Source organism: Triticum dicoccoides, chromosome 1B (genome assembly GCF_002162155.2).
Source record: "Triticum dicoccoides isolate Atlit2015 ecotype Zavitan chromosome 1B, WEW_v2.0, whole genome shotgun sequence".
In the NCBI taxonomy this organism is placed as follows: Eukaryota; Viridiplantae; Streptophyta; class Magnoliopsida; order Poales; family Poaceae; genus Triticum; species Triticum dicoccoides.
In genome coordinates, this window is record NC_041381.1 from 685,408,300 (window position 1) to 685,414,365 (window position 6,066).

Here is a 6,066-nt window from a genome sequence, read left to right on the forward strand (position 1 = left end):
CATTTCCCTCGGGAGGAATGATCTCCTCGGCCCCCGCTGTGGGGGCTGCACCTCGTGAGGCGGGCTCTGCAGCACCATTCGCCCCCTGACCGGTCGTCGCAGGCGGCGACTCTTGTGGTACCCACCTATCCTCCGGCATCACCGGGTGGGCTCTGGAAGAAGAGGGTCCCTTGCGGGACCGGTGGCATCAATGCCTCCTACGAGCTCGAGGGCTGGAGGCACCTCGCTAGGCCTCGGGCCCCTGGCAGCCCTACAAAAAGCACGACTAGCGTCAGGAAAATGCAAGAAGTCAAGATATAGGGAGGCCGCATATAAAACTCACCGTGGAGAGAAGATCCAAGCCCTCGGCCGCCTTTTCTCCTTCAGGGGGTTGGTGGTCGAGCCCCCTACTCCGAAGCTCTCTATGGAGGGCCCCGCCTCGCTGCCCCGAGGCAGCCTCTTTAGCCTTGGGGGCTCTCTTTGAGTGTCACCCCTGTCATGGTTCTAAGTCTGACAGTAAGAGTAGGGGGTACGTATGAGGAGATAAGGCCCTAGCTACGGCGAGATTGTACACATGAGTTTACGAGTTCAGGCCCCTCTCGGAGGAGGTAAAAGCCCTACATCTCGGTGCCCTGAGGCGGTCGACTGGAATTTGGGTGTGTGTTACAACGGGTGCGAACCCTTGTCTCAGAGGAGGGGGTGGCTTATATAGAGTGTGCCAGAACCCCAGCCGTCCTCCCTTACAGGGGTTCAATGTACATTAAGGTAGGGCATTACTGGTAATGCCAGCTATAAAGTGCCATTAATGATCTTTAAGACTACGGAGTGAACGCCTGATCGTTGCCATCCTGAGTTACTCTAGGTCTTCTGTACTCCGAGTGGTTTCATGTATGGTCGAATGACTCCATCCAGGTCGAGTGAAATTGGGATATCCGGGTGAGGTGACTGGTCGAGTGGATTGCACTCGATGGCTTCAGTCGGTACTTCTTGCTATACTTTGAATGCCCTTGACTCTAGGGTAGTGACCTTGGGTAGGGCGTATAGGTCAGACCTATGACCCTACACTAGGTCCATGGCATCGTCATTAGCCCCCGATTGGATTGAGGTCTGAGTGAAAAGAGTTTTGAAGTTGACCTTGACTCGACTCTTATGCCTCGTAGGCATTCTTGTTGAGCTCAAGGTTCATGCTGAAACTTTGACTTCATTTCAGTCACCTTGATCGACTCAGAGGTCGTCGAATGAACTTATGCTGGTAATCTTCGAGTGTTGATATGGTGCAAAATCTTTGGCGCGATTGGTTACTGCGGTTCCCGGATCTCATGGGAATCAAAAATTTGGGGAAGCACGCAAGGCGGAGCACACCACAGTAAACGAGACGGATAGACATGGGCGCCTTGATTTCGGTGCCACCTTTTTCGCCACGTATCCGGTGCACGACTGTTGTGGGATTTGACAGGATCGCTCGGGCCCACGCGTCAGCCACTTAGAAGTAGGCCCATAAAAGGCGTCGAGGCCGATGCATTTGCACAGTGCGCTCCCATTCCCCTTCTCCTTCTTCTGCTTCTACACTGTGTCCTCTTTCGCCCTCGACGCCGCCGCTCCGCCCGTGCGCAGTCCGCCACAATGGTGAAGGACAAGACGGCGGCACTGGAGCACGCGAAGAAAGCGACGACGACGGCGAATGGCAAGAAAACGAGTCGGGGATCGTTGTCGAGGTCTGGATTGCCGCCTGGTTGGATCCAGGGGGATTGGATCCGATCCATGCTTCGGCAAGAGGATCTGGAAGATCTGGTCGCCACGGGCTTGATCGCCGATGGTACTTGGAGGTTGCCGGGGGACGAGATAGAGCCTCAGCCGCGGGCGGGTGAGTGCATCCTCCTCGCCACCCACGCCGATCGTGGTTTCTCCCTTTTCCTGCATCCTTTCTTCCGGGGTTTTCTGAACTTTTTTGGTGCTTAGCTTTACCATTTCTCTCCCAACACCATCACATACCTTGCTGCATTCGTTTCTATGTGCGGAAACTTCTTGGGCTGTAGACCGCACTGAGGCCTCTTCAAACATATTTTCACAGTTCGGTCCCAAACCGTGAAGAAGGCAAATCCAACTGACGAGAGGACGCACATGATTCAGATGTGCCGGGGTTTCAGGATTTATATGAGGAAGACGAGCATGTTTCCCCCTATGACACTTCTTAAGTCGGTTAGGGGCTGGCAGTCGACCTGGTTCTACTGCGAGGACATTCCGACCCCCGGTCAGTCGACCGGTCTTCTTCCCTTTACCCTAGGTCGAGTCCAGCCACCTTCTTCACTAATCGTGTCCACATCGGAGAAAGTAGAGACGAACATGCTAGTCGAGAGGGTAGTTCAGTTGGTCCATCAGGGCGTAACTGGCATGGATTTGCTGGAAGTGTTTCTCAGTCGACGCATCCAGCCACTCCAAGCCCGTGATCATTCGAGGTGGATGTATTCGGGCTCCAACGACACCGCTCGGGTCCACCTAGAGGAGGTCCCTGATGAGATGGTGGCCCTGTGCCTGAAGATCATTACCGGAAACAAAGACAACCCCAGGGGGCCGGGCCAGGAGAGTCGATCCATTCGACGCCGACAACCAGCCGGACAAGGTATGATCCTTATTACGGAGTGTAGTTCATTCTGTCTTTCGATCGTCTTTGAATCTGACTGATGTTTGTATAACTTCTTGCCTTGGAGGTTTATAATGAGATGTATTCGATGCCGAACGAAGAGCAAGCCCAGGAGCAAGCCCAGGAGGAAGTGGAGAGCGTGGACTGGCAATCTCCTGATGATAATTATGAGGAAGAGAGTGATGAATCCGATGACGAAGAAGAGGAGGTCGACTCACCACCCCGCACAGAGCTCTGATCCAAGCAATCTCATGATCCAATGGGCGGGCGTAACAAGGCTGTGGCTCCAAGCACGCAAGTGCATAAGCGCACTCGGACTTCGAATCCGGACCCGTCAGAATAGGTCGCCAAGCAGCCCAAGGTTGCCCCTTCAAAGCCTCGGAAGACCTTGCCTAGGATCAAGATGGACCTTCCCGTCGCTTCTGCGTGAGTGTTCTATCTTTCTGTGTTTTACTGCTGATTCATACTTCTGCTCTGACCGAGTGGGTTATGACTTTTTCAGTGCTGCAACTTCTGGAACCTCCATGGACATTGACAAGGCTCGGGATGATGAAGAGACTGAAGATGCACCCACTTCTAAAGCTGGTACGATCTTGCAGTCTTGTGCTTGTTTTGTCGATTGAATTGTCGGTCGATTGAGTCCTTATGGTTGCTTTTTGTGCAGCTCTGTGAGACGTCATTGAACTTCTAGACGATGATGAAGAAGCACCCCAGAAGAATACAAGAAGGTGGGGCAGGGCTTCGAGCAGGAGGACAGCTGTAGGCCAGGAGCCTCAGTCGACACCAGCACTGGAGATGGTGGTCCAGTGGTCCGGAGATCCGACTCGGGCCATAGTTTCTTTTGCCAATCCTGTGTCAACTGACCGTCCCTCAGCGTTGATTGCTCAAGTCCCTGCTTCGCCTGCGCAACTCCATGCTTCAGACCCTGTGATTGCTCCGACTGTACCACCATCATCGCTCTTTGCTGCTCATCATACTCCAGATGACCCAGCGGGTGCAACTAGGGAAGCCATACTCCAAGTGAACCTTATGATGGAGTAGATGAAGGTGGTGCACGAGGCCAGCCAGGCTGCCTACAATGCCAGTTCTGCTCTGCATGTTAATGTCAAGGTCAGTTGATTTCCGAGTGATCTCTCAATTTGATTTTTGCCTTGCTACGATATAGTAGTTGTAGTTGCTGCTTTATTGTCTGTACGTCCCTGGATGAGTGTTTTGGAACCTTTTATGTGCATCTATCATGAGTCTGTATTTTGCATCCAATCACCCATTGGGTGCTTTAACTTGCTATTGAGTAGCTCTTCTACTTGGGTTGACCAAGCCGAGTGGAGTGTATCTCTGAAACAGTGGGGGCACGCAAAGTGCACCTAGTGGGTCTAGTCCCCGAGACCGCCGTCGAATGTTTGATTCGGCGGGGGTCTTTGTTGAATGTCACTTTGTTGTTCTTTCACTCAGTTGAATAGTTTGGTCCGAGTGGAATCCAGTCCAGTGGGGGAACGCAGAGTGCACCCACTGGGTGTAGTCCCCGAGACCACGGTCGACTGCGGGCAGTCGGCTGGGGTATGAGAATCTCTCTTTTTTTATATACTCATGCTGGGCAGACCATGCTGAGTGGTAAACTGGACGAGTGGGGGCACGCCAAGTGCACCCACTGGGTGTAGTCCCCGAGACTACTGTTGGATGTTTTGATTCCGCAGTAGTCTTAGAACACTTTTTGCTGAGATTAACTTTTGTTTCTGTCAACTGATGTGTCTTGTTTGATGACCGCAAAAATCTTGTGAGCTCGGGCCCGGTTTGCTGAGTTGGAGAAAAAACAGATCAGCCTCAACCTTGATCTGGAGCTGGCCAAGAAGAACCTTCAGAAGGCCAAGGATGATGCCCACCTTATAGTTCTTCCTTTTTAGTCTTTTGAACCGAGTGGCTCCACTCGAACAGATGTGCGTAGTGAAAACTGTCAACTCCAAGGTCGACTGAAGAATGTTATTTCTTTAGTCAAAATGAAGCAGGCTTTGGAGCAGAAGGACAATGACCTTGTCGCAGCACAGAAGGAAGCACGAACGAAAATAGAGGTTCCTGACAAGAAGCTAGCTTCAGTCAACACGTTAGAAGAGGAGAACGCCAAGCTGAAGACTGCTCTTACTGAAGCCAACACGGAGGTTGCGAAGATGAAGAAGGACAAGGAGGCCCTGACTGACAATGTTGGAGATCTCACGGTGAAGAAGGGCGAACTTGAGGCTTATCTGGGAAGACTTGCTGCGAAGTTGGTCCTGAAGCTTGAAGGTACTTAATCTCGTCCGACTGATTTGCGATTGTCGACTCATTACATAACTGCCGACTCACCACTTTTCCGACTTGTCAAGACTTCAAAGCAGAGACTTGGCGGATCGAGATAGATCTTGACCCCATAAACTCTCTCGTCAAGGATGACATTGTGATGAATGTGCTGCGATTGGAGTCTTGTCTGGACAGCACCGTGGATTATCTTGCTCGTCTGAAGGTGGCGATGTCGCGGATTGACACTGAGCTCTGGCCGCGAGCAGAATTCCAGAATGATCTCGAGTCCTTGATGACTCGACTGAATGAAATCCCTGGTTGAGTGCAAGAGTGGAAGAAGTCATTTGCTTGTTGTGGTGCTGATGTGGCTCTGTCTTTGGTCCGAGTCCACTGCAAGGAGGTCAAAGAAGACAAGCTGGCGGCTCTCAAGGTTGCCAACACCAAGAAGCTCAACTTCCAGTCCTTCATGGATACCTTCATCGACGCCACTACTCGTATCGCAGTCAACATTGACCTTGACAGCTTCGTCGAGCCAGCAAGTCCTCCTCCTGCCGAGTGAACAAACATTATGCCCCACCTTTATTTGCCTCGGAATGCCGAGTTGTTTTGTAACCGTTAAACTCTTTTAGGCCTGATGCCTGATTACTTCTGCACTCTGTGGTTCTGAACTTTTGCAGGGTTTATCTGAACTTGGTTTTTCTTTGAATATGGTGGCTTTGCCTTTACCACTTTCGGATCTTTTTCAATTTCGAGTGGACTTGACTTCCCAATCAGAGTAGACGTTTTACTTTTGATGCATCTCTGACGGTGTGCTTGATTGGCACCTCGTCGTCCTTGCGGATCGGGATGGAGCGTATGTTGTACTTGTGATGCAGGTCAGACAATCTTTGTGACTTAGGCGAGTGCGGGGTCGCAGCTAAGCTTCCAAGTGGGAGGGTTGCTCTCCACTCGGAGTAGTTTTTTCACTTAGGCGAGTACGGGGTCGCGACTAAGGCCCAGACTGGGATGATTGCTCTCCACTCGAAGTATTTTTTAACTTAGGTGAGTGCGGGGTCGCAGCTAAGCCCCCCGAGTGGGAAGATTGATCTCCACTCGGGGTAGTTTTTAACTTAGGCGAGTACGGGGTCGCAGCTAAGCCCCCAAGTGGGAGGATTGCTCTCCACTCAGAGTAGTTT